Source organism: Falco punctatus (genome assembly GCF_963210335.1).
Source record: "Falco punctatus genome assembly, chromosome: 3".
NCBI classification, from domain to species: domain Eukaryota; kingdom Metazoa; phylum Chordata; class Aves; order Falconiformes; family Falconidae; genus Falco; species Falco punctatus.
Genome location: NC_137582.1, coordinates 34,739,346 through 34,767,130, shown reverse-complemented (window position 1 = coordinate 34,767,130; position 27,785 = coordinate 34,739,346). Strand labels below are relative to the sequence as shown.

General features: G+C 38.0%; 1 long non-coding RNA gene across 1 annotated transcript in view; it reads right to left on the bottom strand.

Moving 5' to 3' along the window:
* LOC308061635 overlaps positions 1-16,880 on the bottom strand; it is a 56,895-nt gene extending 40,015 nt beyond the window's left edge. Inside the window, exon 1 of the long non-coding RNA XR_013927308.1 lies at positions 550-16,880. This is a non-coding gene — a long non-coding RNA (uncharacterized lncRNA). The remainder of the gene's footprint in view (positions 1-549) is intronic.
* Between the last annotated feature and the right edge of the window lie 10,905 nt (positions 16,881-27,785).

Genomic DNA, 27,785 nt, shown 5'->3' with positions numbered 1-27,785 from the left:
TTCTGTGGGAAATGTTGTTGCTTCAATGTCAATATTAAAATCTTCACTGTTAAAAGGGCAGTCAGATACATGTTTTTTGGTTGCAGCTTATCGTAAAGGTTTGGTTGCATAAACTGCGTAGAGCTTTTGCTACCTGATATCACTGTCATTAAAATTTGATGCAGTCCCACCTCTTTTAAAAAGTGCATTTTTAAAAATTCTTATGAATTTTTCCAGCAGGAGAGAATTAATATTTTACCCTGTTAATGTTTGCAGTCAGCTCTTAGTTACAGTATCAGATTTTTTTCTGGTAGCTAAGAAATTTTGTTTGCAAGCTTAGAGGCACACTGGAAGTGATGGGAACCATCATGTTAATGAAACTAAGGTTTAATAATTAAATCCTGGTAACTAAGGGGGGACTTTTACTTATTAAGAAATCCTTCAAGGCCTATGGTTATATAATTGCTGTGCAGTTTAAACCATTACAAATTCTCTGAAGTTGGCAGTTCAAAGCTTTTACTCTACATTGCATAACAACTTGTGAAATGCAAGTGTATATACTACCCTTACCTTACTGGTAGCACTGAACATAGTGATGTTTAGCAGGGCTTCTACATGTTTGTTACTCACACTGCAACAAGTTTCTGCTGTTTTATGCTGAAACCTTTGTTTTGGCATGCTTCACTTAATGGCATACTGCCTGGGTACAGGCAGCTGGGGGATGGTATTTCTTTACATTTCAAGTGAAGTAGCACTTATCTGTGCACAAAGGGCAGTGCTGGTAGTATTGAACAGATGAAAAAGAAAGGAGTCATTTGTTAATTCTACAAGATTTTTCCTGCAACCAAATAAATTACTCTTTGTGAATGAGTTCACAGCTCTGAGTACATGAGGTGCTACATTAGATGGCTACATATTATCCGTTTTGCTTGATCAATAACACAGAACAGTGGGTGATCTGTTATGTGGTTTGTTTCTTTTGCTCAGGTCAGTGGCAAGAATTTGAACTATATTTAATTAAAGCTGATTTAACAACAGCTAATTTTCCTCGTACCTTTTATCATTAGCAAAAATACCCCATTTGCTAAAAGAAGGTTATTGGTTGGGGGAAAAGCCAATATTCTTTAACCTATCTTCTGCCTTGAGGAGATCCCTTATGTAGAAACTTCACCCATGCTGCTTAGCAGGCTTGAGTTCGTGACTTCTTGAATGTTGTGTAATTACAGAGGATCACTAATACCTTCAGCTGCATTACTGTAGTTACTTGTATATTAGGCAGTTTTCATTTGCAGACCCTGGTGTAGGGAACTGGAGCTTAAGAACGGGCTTGTAACAAGGCCTACGTTATGTGTAATGTATAAATTGTAGATATATCCTTCCTATTCCACTCTGCTCATTGTGAGAATCCAGTGCAAAATAGCAAAAGCTCCACTCCTACTTGGGTGCAAGCTCAGGGAAAAATATATTAAAAAGTGTTCTGAATTTGCAAGTTTTGCTCATATTAATGGGAGAATTAAGGAAAAAAACCCAAGTATTTTTGAAAATGCCAGGAGAAAGTAAAATAATAGAGGTATTTAAGATACTGGATTTAATAATTCTGTTAGAAGAAATGACCTGCTTTGAACCTCAGGATGGAATGTGTGCATGTATGCGCATGGGCTAGAGAGATATAAAGCATATTTAATATCTTATTCCACAAACTTTACATTTTTTGCAAGGTTATTGCTCATCTGTTTCTTCTGATGGGCTGAGTTACCTCCGTACCACTGCACATCTATGATAACACAGTCTGCTGGAGCTAGTCTGTATAATTTTATCATACCGAGGCCAAAAAACCTATCCTGCCCTAACACATAAACATTTTATTTATAGGTCAGTAGGACAGGAGCCTTCCCATTCCTTATCTTTCATAACACTCTGCATAATGTGATATCAGGTAGTGGACAAAATGAAGCTAGCTTCAGCTCCGTGGATAACCTGTGGTATGACCGCTTAAATATAAAAGCAGAGCAGAGGTGAACAGTGGGACGCTGTAAGAGGGAAACAAGCTGTCCTGCTAACATCTCTGAAGCAGCTGTCTCTCTCTTGAGACAGAATAAGATACCACTTTGGTTACTGCTATTTCATCAGCCAGGAGTGTGCGGTACAAATTACCTGAAATATGTAGAGTGTCATACATCCTTATGAAAATCTAGGGTGTCCTTATAATGAGGCAAAGAAGAAGTATCAGGGTCTTAATTTCCACATTTCTACATGGCTTTTATTGACTTAGTCTCAGCAGCAAATGTAGTTGAACCAAACAGCCAGAAATTAATTTTAATTTTGCACCATGCTATCCTAACCTACTGGTTATGCTGTCAAAATATGTAGACTCATTTCCACTCTCATGGAGCACTGACAGCTGCAGACAGCTGGTATCAGAGAGAGGACCTTGGCCTGTAGTGGTCCTCACTACTGCCTCACAGAGAAAACCCAGGATTACCCCCTGTTGCCCCCAAACTGGGCTTCTGCTAAGGAGAGAGGTCAAGAAGATACCCTAACACCTCCTCTAATCCTTGTTGAAGCAAAATGAAAAGCCCTGTTGACCTCATTGATCTTTGACTCAGACCCTCCTGCAGATAGTCCATGGTAAAAGTCCAGAGACTGTTCAACTGCTTTTGCTAGCTGAACTGCTCTGCTGTTTCTTGAGCAGCACCTGCACACATGCCTGCATGAAAAAAAGTAGTCTGAGCCTCCCAGACGAGCCACCTTATCATTCCTATCTTTGTCCCAGAAGCAACAGCTTAATCTTGGGGGATCGAAAACCTCACACATGTTGTGCTCTCCTGTACTAGGCGTGGGATTATATCCTAGAAAGAAATAGAAAAAAGCAACCCAGAAGCAAGTAAAAATATAACTAAGAACCGACACATTCATTCTTGCTATGTTTCAACATGAAGTAGCATAGTTTTTGGTCTGGATAAGGCATCCATGTCAGAGTGTTAGCTAAATCATGTCCTTGCCTGCTTAAATAAAAGAAGAAGAAATACTAATCCTTTTAAAAATGTTTTTGACCTCGTTTATTTGGAAGATGGCATTAATATTGCCTGAATCAATTTTCTGTCTCCATGCATAGCCATTGCACACACTTTACAGAGATTCAGCATTAATATTTCCAGACGTTTTAACAGCCTGTCTCAGGACTTTAGAAATGACAGATAAAAGGAAAGTTTTCAAGGCTGTTTACTGTGTTGCAGGACTCAAGTCTTTTATGCCATGCATTTTTTATTTACCAGAAACATTCTTGACATTGACACAGAAAAAGTGATGACTGCGAACCATATTTTTGCACTCAGGTTTAGTGGATATACAGAGTTTGTAAATCATCGTTGTGAGTTCAGCTGCAGATTTTCTCTCCTACCACTTTGCATCACTGATACTTTACTGGGATCTTTGTGAAAGTCCTCAGGCTCAGAGATAGCATCACATTTCTGGATAATCCTTTCCCTATAGTCTCAGATTATAAAGTCACCTCGGACTGTGGGGTCACACACTGGTTGAGCAGACAACAGCATACCAGCAGCAGCAGCTGCTCTTGTAGTGTAAAAAAAATATTCCAGTAAAAGCCAGTTTATTCCAAAAAATGTCATTCAGTGGTGTACGTGATTAGCACCAATTCATGGGCAAATGGAGAAAGTGCATAAAGGCCCCAGAGGACATCCCTGAAGAAGATCCACCCAGCAAGCAGACAAGCCTGTGTAGGAGAGAGGGAAATTGCCTTTCATATACCTGCCAACAATTGTATGTACTCCATGCAATAAAATATCCTGGGAAGTGAATAAACCACACAGTTTAATGTTATTGTTGTTGCAGCAAACAAGTTACTCTAAGCAATGTTAAGTTTCTCACTCAAAGTTTAAAAGTTTCTTTTTTAAAGGGATTAATCTATTAAATAATGAACAGACTAGTTTGCTGAGCTCTTATAAAATACTACAATATTTTAATTTGCACATTTTCTGCCTTTACGGTACCAAAAGTGCTAACCATTTTTGCTTGTATTTGTTCTTCAGTAGTTTATTACTCAACATTATGAAGTAGTAATTTCTTCTCAGACTACATTATTGAAAACAGTGAGGAACAAAAATAAAATTTTGAGAGGGTACCAAGAAAGGGTGTTCTGCACAGCAAAGGAACTACTGTTTCCTCACCTAAAATCTCATCAAATGTCACTTTTTAAGCCATTCACTAGCAGATCAGAGCCATGCACCCAACAGATCCATGAATTGCTCTGTGGCTGGGACAGGCAGAGATGAGGTGCACATAGAAAGCGAGGTAGCTCTGACAATCTGTTACTAGACTGAGATCACTTTTCTACAGGAATCCAAACCGGACCAGTTATCTTCTGTCACACACAAATCAAGTCCTACAGCAGCTCTCGTTTGTGAGGCATTAGGAATTGCAGCATGGAGACCAAAAAACTGCAGTTAAATATAAATACAGATATAACTACTGTGAGGTGTGTACAGCTCAGCAATGCAAAGTCTTAAAAACAAAGCTAGACAACACAGGCTTACCAGGACTTTGAGCCAAGTACCATCCTTAGGATAAGCACCCTTGCAGAAGGCAAGGTGGCTGTGGTGTCCCAGGCAGTTACGGCTATATGTGAGTTTAAAGCCAGTTTGCATTCCCTCAATATGTTAAGACAAAGTTCAGTGCAATGACAAACTAAGCCTACAGTCCCAGAAATTCAGCAGTGTAGCACATACAACATAAACCACCACAACTTCATAGTTGTGTGTAACAGGGTACACTATTTGATTTCTAACAGATTAGCAGCTCCTACTGCTTGTTGTCCACTTGATGTTGTATTCTTGTGTGACCTAATCGGCTTTTGCAATAGCAACAACAGAGTTAGAGTCTGAGCTCCAGGGATCTGTTTTAATAAAACAGGATTACTATCTTTATGGACCTCAGTCAAAAGCTGAGGATTACAACTTCAGATATAAACAGCATGCACAGATGAACTGTTCAAAAGCAAATTTTCTGTTGGTGATTGCTTTTAGCAATGAAAAAAAAGGAGAAGAAAATTACATGACATACGTGCCAAGCTATCTGCAAGCACAATGTTTCTCTCAGGCATTACCAGCCAAAGTTTGTACATGTTTCATTAAAAATTTAGAAAAAGCAATATAAATATTTTGTATACGAAACCACAGCTAATACTACAGAGTTTAACTGTTATTACACAGTCACTGCTAGGGGTAATCAGCTAGACTTTCCCCGCATGGATGAGAGCTCCAAGCAGGAGCCCGGCCCCCTGCTCAACACAGATGTGCTCTAAGGTAGAGCAGGCAGGACATGAGCCATCCCTTTCCCTATACCATTCTACCAATGATAAGCTTTTTTTTATGTTACTTAGCTAAATTATGTATCCCCTTGTGTACAGGAAAAGAAAAGGAACTGATGCCCTGCTCAGACGCATTAAATCCAACTGAAAGCCATGGGAGTTCAGGGGCTGGGCTCAGCGGAGATTTTTGAAGTACCTCTTTGAGGTGTAAAAGGATGTTTAGCTTGAATGATGTGTTTATGGGATGAAAGGGGGTTCAGACAGATCCTGTGCAGCTCTCAACGTGCCTAAACTCATCAGCATCAGCCTTCTGGCCTGCATGCTCCTTGCACTGTCAGCTCTTCACACTGACCGCTGCGAGGGCAAATAGCATGCTTTCTGCTGACGTCTTGCAACGCCCTGCTAAGGCTGGCGGTTTAGGGTTTCCCTCTGGATCTTTTCCCTGTAATTTGTCTTTGCTAACACAAATAAAGCAGAAAACTGCATCCAGAAATACAGCAGCTAGTGATCTGGGGATTCTCCATTTTGAGTCCTGAAAGTCAGTTGTCAGTGATCACAGATTGAGCATTTATGATCAAGAATTGCTTTGGAAAACTTGGGTTGCTCTTTTTTTCTCGCTTTATGATTCATGTGCAGTCCTGCCTTCCTTTGCTGATATAAAAAAAAAAGAAAATCACAGATCACCATTAAAAGATCTGAAATGATCCTAAACAGACATGCTTTTCATAGCTTCACACTGTTAATATGCATTGTAGCAGACAAATTATAACAAGCATTCACTTGCCAGCATGTGCCAAACTAAGTAAACAAAAAATGTCCCCTGTCTTGACGTTAATTTCTTTCTTTATTTGCTGGCTAAAATCAGTTGTGCCCACATTAAGACAAGACAGAGACATGAATTTCTGTGATGCTCTCTGCTCAGAAGGACAACGAAGGTTTGTTTGAACATAGAGCTCTGTGTCTGAGCAGGGCAAAGGGTCAGAAGGCAGAAAGTATCTATTCTAAAACCATCTATTTATGTGTTCTTAATAAAAACCACAAACAAGATGGCCTTTTCTACCAGCATTGAAAAAATACATGGGAAAGAACTAATTTTTCCCTTGATGCTCATTAGATGCCGTTAGCGGTTCCTGCACTTACAGAAAAAGGTTTCTCCTCTGCATAAGGAGAAGTTGTGTGTGGAAAGCAGCACTGAAGCCTGAGGTATTTCTTTCTGAATACTTTTGCCAGGAGCTCAATGGAGTTCACAAATGCCCCTTTAAACTATTTCAGCTTTCAAGAATCAGCAGGAGAATCTTGAGATTACAAAACAAAGTATTTACAGCTACTGGAGCGAATACTTTTGAATAAGTGATTGGAAGCACATGACCACATGGAAATTTAAATGGCATTAAAAAATGTTTTATATAACTGTCCTTCTTGTCATTTTTTCAGACCTCCAGTATTGTTTCAGAGAAATAGTCCTGCATAATAATGCATCACAGAACCTGTTCTCATAGATCTGAAATGTCTTAGCTTACTCTTCACCTAAACAAAATATTCCGTTAAATAAAATAGAATAATATTCTCAGTGGCATGTGGTGTTTTCAGCCACTTGGAAGAGTAAACTGAGCCCCCTGCCTGTTTCTGCTTCCTTTGACTCCTGCTTCCTTTCCCACGTGCTTTATTTCTGTAACTGTTTGACCCATGCCTGGGCCTGGCAGGTTCCACCTTCCTTCCCTAGCTCTAACAGCGCCGTGGCACTGCGCAGCTAACGAGCCACCAAAATATGCTCTGCCACCTTCATTGGGAAGCCATGGCTGAAACTTTGCTGCTTTATGGGAAATGATTCCATGTGGGTGTCAGAGAGGCACTGGACCCTCTCCACACAACGGCACACTGCTGGTCTTATCTAATCTCTTTCTGCCTTTTCTTTTATTCTCTACTTTTTCTTTCTTTTTTTTTTTTTTTTTTTTTTTTTTTTTTCTGAACTACTGGATTATTAGTTAGTTTTACTCTTTGCTACAGAATCTGTGTGTCTTAAGATCTGGGTTTTTTTTAACTGACATATTCCAAGGAAAGAAATGGTTATTTCAGTCAAGAAATGAGCTAGACTAAAAGAAAAATGTTCCCTTTGATTCACATACCTCAAGTCCCTAAATCCAGACTTCATTCCTGTAAAGCATTTTTTCAAGAGGAAATAGATCAAAAATATGGTAGCTCTTAAATTTTTTCTCAGTTTGATTGCTGCTTAGATGATGTGTGAAGTAAGTATGTAAAAATACAATAATCCTACACTTAGAGGAATTGCTCTACTTTGAAGCTATATCCAGTTGGCATCTGTTTTGATGTCATTGATGTCACAGCAGAATATCAGCTGTTTCTCTTTTCCCTTCTCCCACTCATTGACCAAACCAGTGTGACGTTCAGTGCTTCCTACCCTACTCTGAATAAATTTTCACTATTATATACAATTGCTGAAGGTTTGTGGTGAATATTAAGTTGTAGAACATAAAATGGATATTAAATATTGAATGGTGAGTATTAAACAGGTGAATATTAGTTCAAGAATGATGCAGGAAGAAATGTCTTGTTGGTGATAACTGATGGTAACAATATGGCAAAAATCACAAACTGTAATGATGCCTATGCATGTGAAAACACATTACTAAAAAGGTCTTCCGAAAAGACAAAGCCTTTTTGTGGTATTTTGTGATTTTAAACATGCATGGGCCATAATACCAACTACTCTGAGACATACCGTAGTTTACAAGCTCTGCTCTATGTCATCCAACAAGCTGTTTAAGGAGAACACACTGATTTTTCTCTGAGTTTACCTACTGGGGCAGAACGCCTACTGATTGGACCCTGGTGGTAGCCAAGTGTTAGTAGCTTCTGTTATGACATTCTACAAATAATTTTGATTTGTGAAATCCTACATATTTCTGACAGAGATGCCGATGCACACAGCTGTGTTCCTATCAGAATCATTTGCACACCTGCCACAGCATATGGGAATTTGCTTTTCTTGCCTTTTAAAGGTGTCCTAAGTAATAGTCCACAGAACTCCAGGATATCCAGAGACTAGGATGAAAAATTCCTATTCTAGAATATATCCTTTTGTGCATTCCCTCCTGAATTAGATGTACTCTTCAAATGCAGGGTATGATGTTTTCAAGTCTGAAATAGAAATTAACACCTAAAATGGGGACGACCCTTAAGGCTGAAATGGCAATAAAGCCCACCAAGTTGATCAGAAAGTAAGAGCTTATAACCCTCCACATACAGAATGAATACCTGGCTCTGATGAGTTGCAGGATTCACAGCAAAAGTTTAATTTATCTAGCCTAATTATGTCAAGATTAAGAAGAAAATGCTGTGGACTGAGATATGTAGGCTTCCCAGAAACTTGGAGAGGTTTGTAGTTGATTGGAAACTCTCTGTTTGAAACTCAAACTATGCTTCTTGCTTTTTACCTGTGGGACTCTGACTCACTTTTACAGAGTAACAAGGGTCAGCATGAGACGTGTTAACATTAACAATGGCTAGTTAATATGAGATTGGGAAATCTTTATAGCCATCCTCTGTAACTCCCTGAAAAGTGTCTGTCTATGCAAAATCCATGGCAAAAGAAGGTCCTACACAAAAGTTTGTAACTACTTTTGGATTAGACCTTGTCAGCAGAAAAGCAAATAAGAAGGATATTCCCTCTGAAAATTGCAGTTGATTACTAGCTCATTTGTTATTGTCATGTCAACTAATTATTGTTGCAACTAAGATGAGGATTAAGAAAAGAAGTACTCACTTTTGCAATAATAACATACTGCTAAGACAATTTCACAGGTGGATTTTTGATAAAGAAGGAAGGGATGCCATGGTGTGCTTCTTTTAAGACCTCAGTGAATGAGAAACAGTGTTTGTCCCTCTCAAAAATAATTTCTAGTTTTGGTGGTCTGTGAGGAGCTAGTGAAGAGCAATTTAAGACATACTTGATGATACCACAGTTCTTGTTTAATAATATACAAGCACTTGTTTAAGGGCAGAAATGTTTAACTAAGCACATGAAACCGAGTAATGTTTCTGAAATGAAACACAAGCATGAATCCATTTTGGCAGATTCCTAGATAAGCACCCATGTCTGCACAAATCTGTTATTAACCATTGCAGTTTCTTAAAAGGTAAATTGCTGATCTCACTTCACAACATTGCAAAGAAATGAATGCACTAAAAGGAATAAATGCTAGCAGGGAAGCACTGGCTCTGAACATCTTGCCAGTCTTCCCCCCCCCAAAAAAAAAGGTGTTATAAAATGGAAAAAGGTGTTATAAAATGATCTGACGATGCAGTGCCCAAACAGCCAAACAACTTCTGAAATGCCCAGTAAATTCTTTTATCTTCACTGTATTTTAATATCGGAACTTAAAAAAAAAAAAAAAAAAAAAAAAAAAAAGTCTGTAAGGGTCTCTAAAGCTATGGCACAGCTAATTCAGTTCATCAGTCATCATTGAGCCATATCGTGGTCAGTGAGCATCAGCATCAAAACAGAAATGGAGGCCTCTGCATTGTGGAGAGGAAGCAAAAAACCCCTCAGAGAGCTGATAGCATCAGTTAAGTAGAGGAGTAAGTTCCTGAGTGGAAGCTGAAATCAGATATAATTCTAACAATATCCACCAGGAAATCACAAAAATCTGCAGGAATCATTAGTTCCCAAGATGTAGATGTTTCTCTGAATCTCAGAAGTTAACGTACATGGTGTTTGTTTTCTGCAAGTTCAACAAGGAGTATGACAAAGATCCTGGTGTTCTTGTGTCCAAACTTATTCATGTTTCTTTATAAATTGCTACCTGATGAGCCATTTATATAACTGTGTCCCAAGTTGTTTCCTCTGCTGTCTCTGCATCAACAATGTCTAATCTGACTTTGTTTCCTATGATTCTTATCCAGTGCTGCACTGAAATGTCAACATCCAGTCCAAAATTAAAAGAAAAAAAAAAACCAAAAAACAACCACCAAACAAACCTATGATACCTTTTAATGAATTGTTCTAATGTCAATAGTTGTGAATATAGATCTGGCTATGAGGGCTCCCTTTCTGAGACTTTTTATTCTCTGTTGTTCACTACATCAATTTTTTTGGTCATTAGTATAGCTATGGATTTTCCTACTTATCCAGCTTTTCCATTGTTTTTCTCCCTGCCACCTAGACTGCCAAGTACTCTTTCTGTTGATCCTCCCTACTGCCTCTTTATTTACTTACATGCCAACCAGGACATATTGTACTACTAAAGAAGTAATTTGGAGATCTTGAATGAATGACTCTACCACTTCAAGCATCTCAGAATTTCCAATGTACTCAGAATCATCACCATCTTACAAGATCAGGCAGAAGCTGTCAGGAGCCAATATCTGGTGTTTGTACCACCATTGTTGTTTCACATAATCCTAAATTGTCTACTATCTAAATGAATTTCTTGTGTATTTCATGCAGTGGTGTTATACCAAGAAATTGTTGGTACAATCATTATAGCTCCTCCCAATCCTGTGCATGATTTTTGCTCACATGAACTAGCATAGAAGTAGTATGACAATGCGCTCTGGTGATGCAATACACATAATGGTAGCTATGGTTCTACACAAAGACATTATTTCTATTTACTTTTTCACTGATAAGTGAGTGGTAAATCTGGGAGGGGAGACTCCACTAAGACTAAATTTAGGAGTTTTACATGTGGTAATGAGTCACTCTATAATCGGTACAATTAGGATTAGCTGCTTAGAAACAGTGCTTTCCGCCACATAAATCTCAGCCAGTATTCATTGCAGGACAAATGCATGCTAAACTAAGGATTATATTAGGAATCTGCACACCAACTTGAGAGCTGCATTTAATTTGCACAGTAGGGAAAAAGGTGCAGGAGTGTCTGCCTCAAGAATGTGATGTGGTTGGGGAAAGGATGCTGAATTTAGCCAGGTAAGTTAACCAGTTGTTCTCCTTAAACATTCATTGTAAACAATGGAAAGATTCCTCCACAAGGTGATGCAAGCAAGGGATGTAAATTAAGCTCCTGATGTAGGTCTCATTTAGAAGAGCTCGTAGCTCTTCACTGGCTCTTTGGGGAGTCTATTTGACTAGTTTACCTAGCCAAAGTTGGAGGGCATTAGTATGTCTCCTCATCTCAGCTGTCTTCTCCCCTCCCTCCATTGTTAGTAGCTGCCATTGACAGTGTTCAAGCTTCAGGCATCATCCAGCATTTCCTTAAAAGCCCAAAACTGCTGACTGCATTGCATTTTCCTGTAAAGCTCTGTTTGCCCTTTGAGCTCTGTTTTGGCTGTTGATAGACGTGTTTTCAAATCAGTTCCTAGTCAAAAGACACATCTTTTCCAAGACCACAAGGTATAGAAACTCTTCTGAGGTCTTGGGCTGAATTTCCATTTTCTAATATCAGCCACCTTCTGGAACAATATGATCCATACTTTTTCACAGAAACATTGGTACTTCCTGAATGGATTTTTATTTCCTCTAACAAAAATTATTTATTTGTTGTTATTAAACTTAGGTGTTTTCATCACACCTCACTGATGGCATATGCATTATTCACAGAGATCACTGATCCATAAGTGGCCACGGGTGTAATGACCCCAACTGCCTGCACATCAATGTGCTCAAACACACTAAGACAGGATTTGCATCCAAATGGGTGTTTGGAAGAATACATTACAGACCATAATGAAGCGATATTGTTGTGTAACCACTGTTAATGTGCTTTTGTAATTAGTTTTGAAATTGTATTTGAACATTTCAGAATCAATTAGGTGGAAGAATTTAAAACTTCTAGGAAGGTGCAATTCTGCTGTCTAATTTAAGGTCTCTGAAGAAAAGGTGAAGCACTAGTCAGTCACTTCTGCCAGACCCTTGCACAAGGCATTGCTTTTTAGGTTTTGGACAGACTTATATATCGCTCTTTTTACATGAAAGCATTAATTTTAATATAAATCCAAGGTTATAATTTCATAAGATCATCTAATTTTTTATTTAAATTTGGAATTAGGAAAAGTATTACAAAGTTGGCTTTTCCTGCATTTATTAAGGTAATACTTCTGAATGTCAGTTCTGAAACTCTACCCTCTGAAAGCCTTTCCACATGGTAATTATCCTGATACTAAAATTTTTTGCAAGGCTTCACCTGTGGTGGTATGTAGGCATATGCTACTTTTATGCATCTGATTTCTCCTTTGCATTCAGTAGAGATGTTTTTGTAGCTAAAGTTGCACCTGTGCATAATATGGATGAGGGTATATGTCAGTGAATAGTAGACACATCCTACATTTGAAAGTTAAAAACCTGAGCGGTAGAGAGTTTCTTACCCTGTTACCTTCTGTATATCTATGAAATGTCTGACGAGCAGAAATGGAAATTTCCTAGAGAAAGGGTGTCCCTTCTGCTTCATGAAAGCAAGAATTGCAAACAGGTCCTAGATCTGTTACATTTAATGCAGCTGAACTGCAACAATAATATCCAGTGAAAAGCGACTCAGACCTATCCCCCCACCATTTTTACTTGAAGTTGCATTATGAAATCCACTAAAATGAATTTAAGCAAACTGATTTTAGATTTGTACTACCCTGTGCTCAACAGTGAAACTTGTTTCCACATAAAATTTGTTGTGTCCTTTCAAAGTTTATTGTTACTTAATTGTACTTTTATTAAAAAAAAATTGTCATAAGATTTATCAGATCATCAACAGTTTTCACAGAAATAGTAAGAAACTTCATGAGCAACTGGCTTGTGACACTACTGGAGATCACATAGGGATTAAGGAAAGCAGGAATTACATTTGACATCAGTCCTGTAAAGCACCTAGGTAAATGAAAACTGCCATTGTCATCAACAGAGCTGTAGATATTGCTAAAGAAGGCAAGATTTACACACTTACATAGATCATAGTCCAAGATCTTATTCATTTATACTGGACATAAGGATTGCATGAACATTTCTAACTTTCTTAAGTTTGGATATTACCATATAAATGACTACATTTCAGCAGTCTAAGGAAGCAAAGTATACTAATATGAGTGATAAGGCTGGCTGGAGGCTGCAAGGCTAAGTACAAACTAAGTACAGTCTGCCCTCTTGTAAAGGTGATTCACTGTCTCCAATATGAGCATGGGCTGTTGGTACCCGGAGTATTGCTCAGCTGTGTTGCTTCCTGCAATTTCTTGAGCTATCTGCATAGACTCTGTGTGTGTGTGTATGCTTGCATTTTTATCACAAATATTGGGCTACATTAATTCATCCAGCTTTAAGGAAAAAAAATTATATTCTTTGGTGGGGTCTAAAATGGAATTAATTTAGTTGCTGGAACAGTACTTAAAGGATGCTTTTCTATTGGCTTGTTTAATGAACAGCTGCTTCCTATCAAGGGAAGGGTAGATCCCCTTCTTACATTGCACAAAGGAAATTTAAGATTAATTAAAGCAATTAATCTACATGGCAATAGTAGCTTTTGGAATTTTCCACACCCCTACAGGTTTGCAAGTCAGGTTTCAGGCTCCCAAACATATGTTCTCTCTCCTTTCCTTGTCAATTTGTTTCAAAGTGAAAGCTGAGTGAATTCTTATTGCTAACTTTGCAAACAGAAGGGTACACAAAGGAATAAATTGGGCAAAGCATATTAATAGACATGGTCTTGCATAAAATGAGAATATCTTAATCTCAGGGTTATATTTAAGTCAGACTGGTGATTTAAAGTTATGAAAGAAGTAATAATTTAGTGCCCGTGGAGTTGAACTGATGTTTCCTTCCATTTGAACACCTCAGCCAAGTCCTTGTGAAAAGCAAAGTCTCGCTACCTTTGGAGCTGACTAAAAAGGCCTTAAGGCTTGCATCTGCTTAATAATGATTTGTTCGTTAGAAATAAAGTTATTTTTAATAATACATCTTCAAGAAGTATGAAAGACTAATACATTTGGGGTTTTAGTTTGTTCTTGGGATTTTTTGTTTGTTTGTGTTTTTTTAATTGCCCCAATACAGCTGATTGGAACAGTTGTTGCTGTGATAGTTATATATTTTTTTCTGTGTATTTACACTACACTTGATTTCTTGCATTTTGTCACTCTTAACTCCTACTGGTAGTTTGCTTAGAAAGCTTCCTGTGTGTCTGTTTTAAAAGGGCTATGCCAAATGGAAAGGATTACCTTTAGTAAAGCAGGGAAAGCAACACCATCTCCTTCAAGAATGAAGAACTTTCTGGCAGGTCATGCTTTAGTCGAGTAGAAGTTGAGCTTGGTGTAGTGCCTGCTGAGTAAAGAAGTCTGTGGATTGTGTTACGCTATTACAGTATCTAATGATCCTTTCCAGCTTTAAAAAGCTACACAACCATGTAATGCTCCTTCCCTTGAAAGAAGTGTGAATTTTAAGTGCCGTTTGCGTGATCAGAAGGTGCAACTTTCATGTGAATAAGATCCTGTGTTCAAAGATCCCCAGGCCTTGTGGAAGATCATTCATCAATATCAGCCGCATAATCTCCTCAGATATTTGAAACATCAAATGTGCTAATTTACATTAATATTGATGAAACTAAAATTAAATAGATTTAGTTTTCGAATCTAACAGGTGCCATTTGGACAGGTTGGAATGGATTAGAGTGGAGACTTTAGAGACAGGACCCCAGGAGGTCCTATCCAAGCTTCAGGCCACAGCTAGGCCAAGGGTATTACCAAATCCAAGCTGCAGGCCATGGAGAGACAATAGGTATCATTATAAGCCCTTCACTGCAGCTTTCTACTCTTTCAGGGGTGTTAGGGTGTGGGTGGGAAGAAGGGAACTGCACAGCAATCACATTATGTGACCCTGTGCTCAAAGGCATCACCACTCAGTGTTTAATCAGAAAAATTACAGTTCATCATTCTCCTTGTAAAATTCCATTTGCATCCCTGTAGACTAAGAGCTTGAGCAGTGGGGCTGGCTCCATCTCCTGGGCAGGCCTCAGCAGCTCTGTGGGAGCTAGTGACTATCCTGGGGAAACACCGAAGACGGCCAGTGCTGGATGGAGAATAGCTGCAAATCTAACTGTCTTTTACAGGACCTTGCTAAAGGATGGGGAGTCTTTAGAGAGATCATCTTGTTCCTCCGGGCTCAGCAGTACCAGCCCCTCCTCTCACTGCCACCAGAAAAAAGTGAGAAGCTGTCAAAACTTTGCTTTGACTAGAATAGCAAACATCTTTTATCTGAAGTGCATTCTGACTCCAAAGTGATGCTGTCCTTGGGGCCTAAGATACATGACTAAATTTGAGAAGTATACTTAAAGATCCACTAATATTTTTTTTTTAAAAAAAGGCAAACAACTTTCTGTATTTGTTTCACAAGGAGAAGGAAGCCCAGGCTCTCCATGGGAAGGAGGCAGTTCTTAGCAGTCCACCATTTACGCAATTCCCTGGACAAAAAACTAAACTGGAAGGGGGGCAGGGAGACTGCTCCCCATTTCAAAGGATTTTGTATTTCCTCATCTCCTTCTTTCCTCTCTATTGTTCTGCCTGATTTTTGCTGTTCTGTGTAATGGCATTTCCTAAGGTCAATCTATTGTTATTACAGAGTGTGATAGAGATAGCAGGCTGAGTCACAAAACTATTTGCCAGCTCCACACCTTTCAGCATTCTGCTTCAGAGAGTGGAGGTAAAATACCTGTTCATGATTACTACTGCCTCCTAAAGAAAAACTGCCTTTTAAAAGAAAATAACTAAGAAAATGAGCTCTAAAATGAAAACGACTTCTTGATGCATTTTCTTAGGGTTTTCATAAGCCTGTAATGAAATTGAAGGTGTCCAGGGCCAGAAGCATTCACAAATAATACCTTAGTAACACATGCACATAAATCTAAGTGAGAGAAACAGGAAGGAATTAAACAAAGAAGCACATTTTAAACCCCTTAACCGGAGAAGAAAAACTCTACATAAAGCCTACTGTGTGTGAATCACATCTAATGTGAGCCATTATGTAGGACACTAACCTTAATTTTCTTTGCAGCAATCTTGAATTTCAAATTATTTTGCATTTGCCTTAAACAATTTATAACTATATAAAGCAGTTGTATTACTGTCTAAATGCTCAGAATGGGCATCCTGAGGTGGTTGCATATGTGGTGGTGAGGTACTTGTCAATGCAAAATTTTTCTACTTGGCTGACATTAAGAAACTCTTATAACCAAAGTATGTTACACTTCTGATATGGGACAGTACTGCAGAGCTGCTACTGAATGAACTAAAGCTCCAGCTGGATAATAAGCATGTGTTTATTCCTGCCACCTTAGCTTACAAAGAAAATTTTGATAACTAAATCCAAACAGAGTTTTATATTTTCTTCCTTCCTTTCTTCCTTTCTTTCTTTCTTTCTTCCTTGCTTTCTTTCTTTCTTCCTTTCTTCCTTCCTTTCTTTCTTTCTTCCTTCCTTTCTTCCTTCCTTCCTTTCTTTCTTTCTTTCTTCCTTTCCTTTTTCTTTCCTTCTTTCTTTTTCTTTCTTTCTTTCTTTCTTCCTTTCTTTCTTTCTTCCTTTCTTTCTTTCTTTCTTCCTTCCTTCCTTTCTTCCTTCCTTTCTTTCTTCCTTCCTTCCTTTCTTCCTTCCCTCCTTTCTTTCTTTCTTCCTTTCTTTCTTTCTTTCTTCCTTCCTTCCTTTCTTCCTTCCTTTCTTTCTTCCTTCCTTCCTTTCTTCCTTCCCTCCTTTCTTTCTTTCCTTCTTTCTTTCTTTCTTTCCTTCTTTCTTTCTTTCCTTCTTTCTTTCTTTCTTTCCTTCTTTCCTTCTTTCCTTCTTTCTTTCTTTCTTTCTTTCTTTCTTTCTTTCTTTCTTTCTTTCTTTCTTTCTTTCTTTCTTTCTTTCTTTCTTTCTTTCCCTCCCTCCCTCCCTCCCTCCCTCACTTGAGGTCATGACTAAACATCTTTCCCCCTCCCTGACATATTATAGGTGCCAGGGATGTAGCTTTCAGGGCTCTCCATGCTTTGGTATTTTACGTGAGATTTGTCAGCACTCAGAGTGTTTCACACCCGTCCCCCCCCCCACCCCCACCCCCCACCCCCCCCCCACCCCCTGCCTTTGCTGGACAGGAAAGCAGCAGGGATAACTCTGCATACAAAGCAACTGTTTTCAAACTGGATGAATTCTGGTGTCACGAGAGGAAAAATATTGACCTAACATTTCAGTCTGCAGCTGTCATCTTGAGACTTTGGTAAATATGAGACAAAATCTTTTAAAATATGTAGGTTCAAACTACCTGCGTTGCTATTTCTATAAAAATAATTATTATATTAACTAATGATTTGCCCAAAAGGTCTTTTTGGCCCATCTTGGGTGACTTATCACTGTATGTATCTGTAAGTTTCACAGAATAATTTCCACCTTGAGACAAATATCTTGGAACTGAGCTATAGCTTCCAACTGTAATAAATATACAGGCTTCTCCAGCCTACAGGAAACTCACCATGAGCCTTGGGAGCCTCTCCCAGGTGTTAATTAACTTAACTACAGTGCATTTCCATTTCTGACATTTATTATCTTCATTAACCTGGACCAGTGAATTTTGCCATGTTGGTTGAAACAACAGTCAAGGAGTTTTCTTTCTAAACATGAAGTGTGGAACTCACCCACCCTTTCCTGATCTTTGTTCTCTAAAAGTTGGACTTCTAACTTAAATGAATTGTATAACCTCCTTTTCTACCTTGTGAAAAGACACAAAATTCATTTGATCAGCCTTAGACACCTAAACTAGGGCTGGATAAAGGGAAGGAGGCTGTTGCATGTCTCCCTTCATTAACAACGGAGAAAACATGGACATCTGAATTGGGGGCCCCCTTTTCAGTCACTAAAATTACATGAGATAAATGGCCAAAGTGGTAACGAGTCAGAGTCATCTCCTTCTCTTTGAAAAGCTGTAGCATCTGAATTTCCTTATTTTCATACTATGAGCCATAGCTAGTTCTTGTGGGTTTTGTCTGAACTGCCTTTTGTCCTTGAAGCCCCCTATGAAAAAGAACTTCTCAAGCAACTGCAGGTTTGGTTTTTTTTTTTCCTACAGGGAAACCTTTCCTCTCCACTAGCAACCTCTTCTTTTCCTGAAACTTTCAAGGGTATTCATTTTTAAGAGACAGCCGCTCTTCTGACATACTAGGTTGCAACTGGCCAATGAATTAATAGTCCTTGGTTAGACACGTAGGTGCATGGACATGCACAGCCACATGCACACGGACCCCCTGCAGCCCTTCCCTTCATGCTTGATTTCCCCATCTGGCAGTTTTAAATGAAGATTGCAAGCAAATATTTGGGGGTAAAAATAAGCATATGTTCTTGCTTTCACTGAGAAACATGAAATGACTGTCTGTTAGTGGAAAAGCTCTGTATTTTCCAGAGATTGAAAGCTGAGTCATAAGTTATGCTGATTTAGACAGAAATGTCCAGTGAGGTGTCCTCAACAATTCTCTCTGATTTATTTCCTTTCATATTAATTACTTCAGTGACTTCTGTCTACCATACCCATCTCATTGCTGTTAACGACCCCTGTAGACTACAGGCTCTCAATGACACTAAGTTTGTATGAAGTTGTCCTGAAGAAATCTATTCTGATGACAGTGGAAGTTCTGCCCTGAGCCACAGAAGATTAGGAAGAATAATTCTGTTTTTTCTGGATAGAATACACTTTCCATAACAGGAAAATAAATTCAGTGTATGTCCTTCCATGTGTAGCTCAAAAATAGCTTGGTGCAATACCTTAAGTTATATTTCACCAGCTCAGCAATACTTGGATGGAGGACTTCTCAGGATGTGGTGGGGGTGACCACACAGTGGCATCTCACTTCAGTTAGGAACAAAGCATGAGCATTTACTTACTGAATATACTATGATAGTCTTGAAACTTGAGTATGTTAAAAATCTCATTGTTCTTTATATAAGAATAGTCTTTTAAAACACAGTGATGAAATTTTACCTTGGGAAATTAAACTTCCTATAGAATTTCTAGCTGATGAAAGAATCTTTAATGTCCTGTCCTAAACCATCATATATTGTTGGATGTTAAAAAAAAGTTGCTGGGTTCATTCTCTGTAAGCAGCTGCATTTCAGTGGTGATGTATTATATGTGTGAGTGTGAGTAAAACATTTGAGAATTCTTGTGTTACTTGCTAGGTTTTTGTTGTGTAGCAACACTGGTTTGTGGCAGCTGTGAAGCTTCTGGGTTTTGTTAATAAAAGAACACACAGCAAGAATGGAAAGGCTTGATGAAAGAAGTAAAATAAAACTAGCACTGGTACAATTATTGGAGACTACTTTTAAATTTTTTTGACCTTTTTTCCATTTTTTTTCCTCTTTTCTGTGTTCCATTAAATGATTTTATTCTGTTAGCTCCACGTAATCTATGTGAAAATGTTGGTTATCTATGTACAATTACACATTCACTTCCCTCCACGCCCCCCTACACCACTCTGCCTGAATATACGTGTTACTTTAATACAGGTATGTAATGGTGCTATGCCTTTTTGTATCATATGAAATCCTAATCCAGCACCTGCACCCTTTTAAGATATGGTGATCTTAAAAAAGGAAAAATGTATGAAATATCTACTGTAGAGTACATACTGTAAACAAACTGCTGTGAATATTCGTTATAATTCTGAGGGAGTTTTGTGGGGGTTTTTTGCCAATTGCCACCACGTTTGTGTGTTTTTCCAACAGTTGTGTTCTACTAAGAAAAAAAAAAAAAAAGCTGTGGAAGATGAATTTCACAGATTCATTCTGCGAAGGTTCACACTAGAGTAGATATATTCACATTCAGTACTGTACTCTGCAAGAAATTCCAGTGACTGTATTAGGGATATTCATGATATGAGATGTAAAACATCATGGCTGTCAAAATATGTCCCTAATTTGGCACACTTAAATAAATAAGGAGAATGAATTATAAAGACTTTGCTTTTTGCAAATATTAAAAAAGCAATGTGATGAATAACAATAACAATTTTGTTCAAAACTTGTTTTTTTAGATCTACATCAACTTCTACCCACATAAATAAGTCTTTCTCGGGGAAAGTAAACATTTTACAGACTGGATCAAATACTGGTTAATAAGCTATTTAAGAATCAATCTGTATTTATCCAGGTTCTATCTGTTAATACACATTGTGAATTATTTCCACTTTTAACTCCGCTACATTTCTCTGTGGGTTTATCATTGAATATTCCAAAAGCAGAGTGGCAAACTGCTCTAGCTGAAGACTGGAAAAAGAAAAATGTGATAGCTTTGGAAAGCTCGTTTGAAATTTATGAGGGATTTGAATTTGAATATCTGAATTTGCCAGTCCACAAAGGAAGAATGTAGGAGGCTGGGAGTGAAGAAGTTTCCTGTGGTTCTTCCTTTGTAACAAGCCACAAAGGAAGGAACTCTACTCAAGCAGGCTTTGTAAAGCTGCTCAGTCTGTGCCTACATCAGGGCTGCTGTCAGGATGGTGATGCAGCTCAGGAAAGCTTTCTGGGAGTTAACTTGCCATGCTCTTACATCTGTTCACACATCCACAGCATAAAGGACCCTGTCTACTAACCTGCAGCTTCAAGAAAACAGAAAGGTTTTGGTATACTGTGTGTTCAAATAAATTGCAAGGTCATTTCTCACAGGATGCAGTTTGACAGTCTGTTTCAGTATTTGCTGTTGGAGGTAACTATATATGTAATGCATACAAGCCAGTTTTGCATAAACCAGCGGTTCTCCATTTCCATGTTGTGGATCACATCCAAACAGAGGCACCCCTTTTAAGTCACAAATACCACATGCAGTCTTACGGGCAAATAATAACCTTACAACAGCATCTTTTTTACAAAGAGTTTTGATATCTTTCCTTGAGAATAACCTAAAACCAGGCAATAATACCTAGAACAAGGCAACCCAACAGACTGTTTTCTGCAGAACACAGAAGTGCTGACTACTGTGTGAATTGTTCATGGTCTGTGGACCATGAATCATTGCATCCTTCATAAAAATAGACCTTGGAAACCAACGTATCTGAATACAATTGGCACATGCAAATAAGGACTGTATGTAGGGTAAGAAGGCAGAAAGATACAGAAGAGCTTTCAGAAGGAATGCTTGAGTTCAGGCAAGTTTTTTGGCTCAGGGAGTGGGATGCTGTTTTACTCAAGAGCATGTGTATGCTTCCATGACAGTTGTTGACCAGGAAGAGCACTGTTTTTGAAAGACATGAAAGCAGGCTTTTAGCTATTTGGGTGTTAAGAGCCGTCTTGAGATAGAAAACTGGGAGAGTGAACCCACTTATTATAGCTGGGGAAGCAACTTTAAGGAGAGGCTAGGGAACTCGAAGGGCAGGTTTGAAGAGGGAAGTGATTAACTCAGTGGATTTGTCAAGCTTGAGCTAAATACTGAAATAAATAAGTATGAAAGCAATAGTTTGCAGCTAAAAAACCCCTGTTCTGCCTCTTCGATGCTACTCCAGGAAAAAAGCATAGAAACCTGTCAGAGAAGATAGGTTACCTTTGTCACGTCTTAGTAGTAAAACGTAAACCCAAGACAATGCTAGCTTTTAAGCAGGCAGCATAAAAGCAAGGATGGAAGGACCTGTGCCAGCACAATGCCTCTCTGCCTGTGAAATGTTAACTATGAAATAGTTCCTCAGGTTGGTTTAGCTTCTTCTAAGAGATAAATTGACCTAGTAGAGGGTGAAAGGAAATCAGCATAGTTCATGACTGAAGACATGTCTTTTTTTTTTTTCTTTTTTTTTTTTTTTTTTTTTTTTTTTGGTAGGAAGTGAAGAAGTAAGTAGTATGCTTTTGAATTTGGAGCAAGAGTCAAGTGAACTGATACCTGGAAGGTTGGTAATATTCATACTTTACACAGTGTATTAATTAAAAGGAAATGACTAGCAACCTGGAGCTGGAATAGGTGGTTTTTAACTTAAATAAATAAATTAATTAAATTAACAACTAATGAGGCTACAACAATAGAACTGAGAGGAAATGAAGACATGATTATGAGGGTCAACATAGCATTGGCTAAGTTAAAGCACAACACAGATGGCTTTTCAGAGATGACAGACTGAAGGGTTGCTGATATGGAAGATACATACAACAAATGAGAAGTGAATTTAACAGTAAAGTCATACTGTTTTTCCATGACCTTGAACTTTCTTTCTTAAGCAATCAAAATTTGGAAGAGATTTTTAACACCACTCATAGGTACCTGTTATGTTTCTTAATGCCTCCACTAAAAGAATGCTTGTACTACATCAATTAAAATGTTTATAGTTTTACAGTTTTGCATAATTACATCTCTCCCATCAAAAAAATACCTAGGCTACCAGCTGTTGTCACAGTTAGTGACAGCAACTCTGATTAGGATTCACTGGTTATTGAAGTCAATGAAGAATACCTGCAAATCAAGAAGTATCACTGGTATTTTCAGGTGGCTTTTTAAAGCTCTGTAAGGATGGCTGAACTCTTCTGATATAGGAGCAATGCAGATGAAAACGAGGCATTACAGGAAAATGTACTGTTGGCAGTATTGCACATTTAAAGTACTATATTCAAATTGTCAGTTTGTTAAAGAATTTTACATTTCATGACACCTTGTTTTCATGAAAGACTTCAAAAGAAGTTTTCAACAAGCTGAGCTGTAAGATCAGCCCTGTGTCATATGATGTGGGGATAGAAAATTACAAGCTTCAAAAAGGGAAATGTAGAGCTGCTGTACAATTAACCATTTCCTCTTTTATATTTTTTGCATACATCTGAATAATGATTAACTAAATTCCACTATTTCCCATGGAAAACTAACACTAAATTTAAAAGACAATTTTTCTGCACCAGGTTTGTTCCTGGCTTCTGTCACATTCACTACATTTTCATATATCTATCTACCATCTGTGCCTTAGGAGACACACTCACCTTCACAAAAATACATTTTTGAAAATAAGCCTTATGAACCTTACAAACTCGGGGGTAGAAAAAAAAGGAAATCAGAACTACGACAAGGTATGTGCTGGAGAGAAGGACTCCTCTGGCAGACTGTAAATTTCTCTTCGTTTTACCACCATATAGATTCATTTTGTTAATCCACATGGCTGCTGAATCACAGATTTATTTTACAAGTAACTTGTAGGTTTTACAAATAAAAATTCAATGGTGTAAAATCATTGTTTGGGCACATAAGACCTGAATGAACCAAAGTCATTTTAGAACTTCTGGTCCTGGAGGTGAACAGCACAGAATCTGCAGATAAAGCACTGCCTTGAGCACTGTTGAGACAGTGGTGGGGTTGTGATCGACTGGGGGCTAGAATGATATTTTTTCACATATTCAGGGCTTAACTAGTCAATAAATCAAGGCACCAGGAATTAAATTTTCCCGTGTTTCTTTTGGGTACAGTAAGTGAAGGTTGTCTTCATTACATACGAATGATTCATATTTTAGGCATTTTCACCATACCCAAGAACTTACTTGCCTTTTCCCAATACAACTGGTACTTTAGGGTCTTGTATCGTAAGTCAAAACCTTATGAAAAGGACTTAAGATGATTTTGTGATTTATGAGAAGTAGTCACAAGTGTGGAATGAATGTGCTGTGACATCTTCAGAAGACAATTGGTCACTTGTGATCACAGCAAAGCCTTCCTGGTGATTACATTGTCCCCCCCCAGTCCTCTCATCTATTTTTGTCTTGTGCCTGCCAATGCTAGAGGCTGTGAAAAGCTGCTGTCTGTTTGCTGTCTTTAGGGAAATCTATGGATTTTGTACTTGATTCATAGACATCTATGTTGCACCACTGGTGATGCTAATTTGCAAAGAGGGCTAACACTGAGGGCTATCAGTGTATCTACTGATCACATGCATCTGAAGATAAGAATACATCTTCACAAGATGGACAGAAGCAGTTTTCCATTTCCACCAGTGTGACTCAGTCCTGAAAATACAGGATTTTTGCTTCACAGTTCAGCATTTGTGCTGCTTGCTGCATCTGAAGACAGCAACAACAGTCAAAAGTCAGCAAGAAATCTTCCAGCAACTTCAAGAGCAAAAAGCAAAGGTACTGAACTACCACATATCATTCTAATTCAGGGTTAAGCAACACAGTAAAAAAGATACCTTTGCCCGTTTCATATACCATGCACAGAAAAATTTTGTCTCCTGATCTGTTAAAGTAGTTCTTATCAGTTTCTCCTTTCACTGAAAAATATCCAAACCAAGACAAATATATATCAGACTTAGCAATATACTTGAATGAACAGATGAAAAAAATGCCATCTATAGCTGCCCATTTATCAGCATCTGCGTCATTCTGAGAAATAGAGATGAAAAGTTAAAAAACATCAATGCATTTTAACTGCCATTCCTAGGATTATTCTTTCTGTGTATACTTCTTTGCCTTGCAGGGTAAACACATAAAATGATGAATAGACAAGAAGCACTCCCAGCAAAAAAGAATTTACAAATCTTCAAATGATGTTGAATGTGAGTGGGCAGACCATGAAAAAAAGATTACACTTCATCAAATCTAACTAGTTTGCCACTACATATTTATGCTATAAACTGTGAACTGAGTTCCCTTGTGGGAGATAACCCAAATGAAAAGACAGAAAGCAAAAAGAGAGCTGCTTTTGCAGGTATGGAATAGGACAGAATTTGCTGGTTCCCAATTCTGTTTTTTTCTTTTTAATTGAAAAAGTCTTTGAGAATCCATTTCCATCACCATTATTTATCCTAATATGATATCCTAATTTACTCTGAGAATTAGTTTCATTTATTCTAGAAATACAATCAGTGAAATAATGTCTTTAATATTTGTCCTTGTTGAAATGGAATAATAATTCTCTGCCTGTCTCAGTTACAGGTTGTGAGGCTGAAACTGTACGTGTATGAAAGTATGTGTATTCCACAGTGGTGGGTACCAGTTCAGGCATGACATATTTTATGATCTTTAGACAGAAATATCTTCAGAAAAAAAAGTTTTGTTAAACGTAGTAGTACCATTGTTTCTTGTGCTGATAACAAACTAATTTATGGTCACAGTAGTGCAAAACTTTCAAAATTTCCCAGTACAGCAGGTTTATGACTTCAGAATGCAAAGCATACACATTTTATTTGTACATCACAGAGAAATAATCTACCAAGATATCTCCATAGAATTTATTGTGTGGTTTTGCAGTGGTCATGCAGAAAAATGCTGACTGTTTAAAAATAGTTATTGATTGTTATGATATAATTCTGTGTAGACTGTCAGTCTGATAAATTTAAAATATTTTTGACAAGATAAATTCAAAATTCAAGAGGTGATTTTGAACATGGATCTATCAACATAATGCATCAGAGAGAAATTGATTCCTTTACTTATAGCACCCTTGGCTGGCCTCCAGTTTCTTAGAAGTCATCACTTGTTAGGGTGTACCAGTTTTGGGTCCCCGATACAGAAAAGACACTGATAAACTGGAGAGGTTGAGCAGAGGGTCCCCAAGGTGTTTAGGGCTGAAGCACCTTCTCTGTGAGGAGAAGCTGCAGAAGCTGGGCTTATTCAACCTTGAGAAGAGATGGCTTAGCTGGGGGCTTACAGCAGCTCCCAACATCTGCAGGGAAGGGACCAAGGGACCTAGGTCCAGAGCAAGATTTCCAGTGATTTTGCCAGGATATCGCCTATTGTATTTTGTCCTTAAATATGAAGCAGGAATACCGGAGTTTTGCCATCAGCTTCAGAGAGGTCATGTCACACCAGATGAAAAAGAGTGTCCAGCCCTGTGCTGACCAGGGAGCCTAGGACAGCTGGACTCTGCACTCGGGTCATAGCTAAATAGCTAAAATTAGATGGACTGAATCCAGGCATGAGAGTTAAAACACGATTGAATATTTGGGGGATTTCCATATGTACCTAAGCTGAGGTTGGCCACAGCTCCCTTTTCCTGGGAAGAAAGTTTCTATGACTGATACTCAGTTTCAAAGTTAAACATGTACAACATGTACTTATGTACATTTTCCTTAAGTGTGTGGTTGCCAGACAGTGATTACAACTGATCTGATTTTACATGCTGACACACAATTAGATATGATATTGTGTCCATAAAGAACTCCAGTCAGTGCTCATGCATCATGCAGATGAAATTGATAGATTCTTGCATTTCTGTAGGCATGTAATACTTACATATCGACTTGGATGTCTGTTTCAGACCTCTGCTTCTCACTCAAATAAAGTTAAAGTATGATGTATTTGAGACCTGAATACTGACATTAATTAAAATATGTATTACTTTAAAACACTAAAAGAAATACTTCTGTGTTTGTCATCCAGCCCATTCCCTGATATGTGCTGATATATACCAAACTCAGTCACCCCCTACACTTCTGTGCTCAGTCTCTCAGAACACGACATTTTCTGGGAAGGCTAATTAAAAGCCAAAGGCATTAGATCAATAAAACACAAGAATAATTGCTGTAAACATGTTGAGAATGGTAAGTCTGCCTATTGGCATTTAATCTTTGAGGAATTGCTCCGGGTAAGAGCTTTTTTAAGTTTCTCACCTCAGCTGCATAAGTTTCCTTGGTGACTTTTGCTACCCTGTTTTCAATTACATAATTTGATTTAAATGTTGTTGCACCAGAATGATTAAAATACAGATTTAGCCTTTAATAAAAATCTGTTGCAGGGATGAAACACTGATTACATGTCATTGTATTATGTCATAAACCACTTATGCAAAGAACTCCAACAAATTTACATTGATTAGGCAAAAATCGATGGCCTGATGAAATACTTGGGAGTACATAGTTGAGAGAACCATCTTTCTAACATCACACAATGTAAAAATTCTTAATTTTTGAAAGTCCAAGAGGAGCTCTTTTGTATCATCTTAGACACAAAGCTTTATCTAAGTTTAGGTTTAATGAGAGGTTTCAGTATCAAAACTGTCTTTTAAGGAGGCAAATCTTCATTTTGAATGGCAGTGATAAACATGAATTTAAAATACACTACAGTGTCGTTAAAAAAAAATAAATCCAAGAAAAAATACCTACTTTTCAAGATGTCTCCACAATTAAAGCTAATTTTACTTTCTGGTCTCTTGCTATAATTGGATGTTTAGTCCCACACCCCTGTTTACAGTTCTTGCTTGCCCTTTATTCTGCCAACAGATCTTTGAGGAAAATTACAGGACTGCTATGCTCATAGTTCCTCACGAATAAAGACCAGTTCCTGCCTAGAAAGGATATATCTGGCTGAACAGCTATCAAGTGGTGAGGGTTTGTCTTGCCTCATCTGTGTTGCTGGATGAGATCTACTTTTGCTTCTATCCACAGGGCACTCCCATGGATGAGGCAAAAAAAGAGGAGATATTTACAGTTCTTTAACTGCTCCAAAGAAAGTTCACCAAGATGTTACCAGAGGTTCAAAATAAATGAAAATGTATATCCATCTCCAAAAGCATACAATAAATACGATTTTAAACAAAATTTTGTATGTTTTTTTTCACTAGATAGTCCC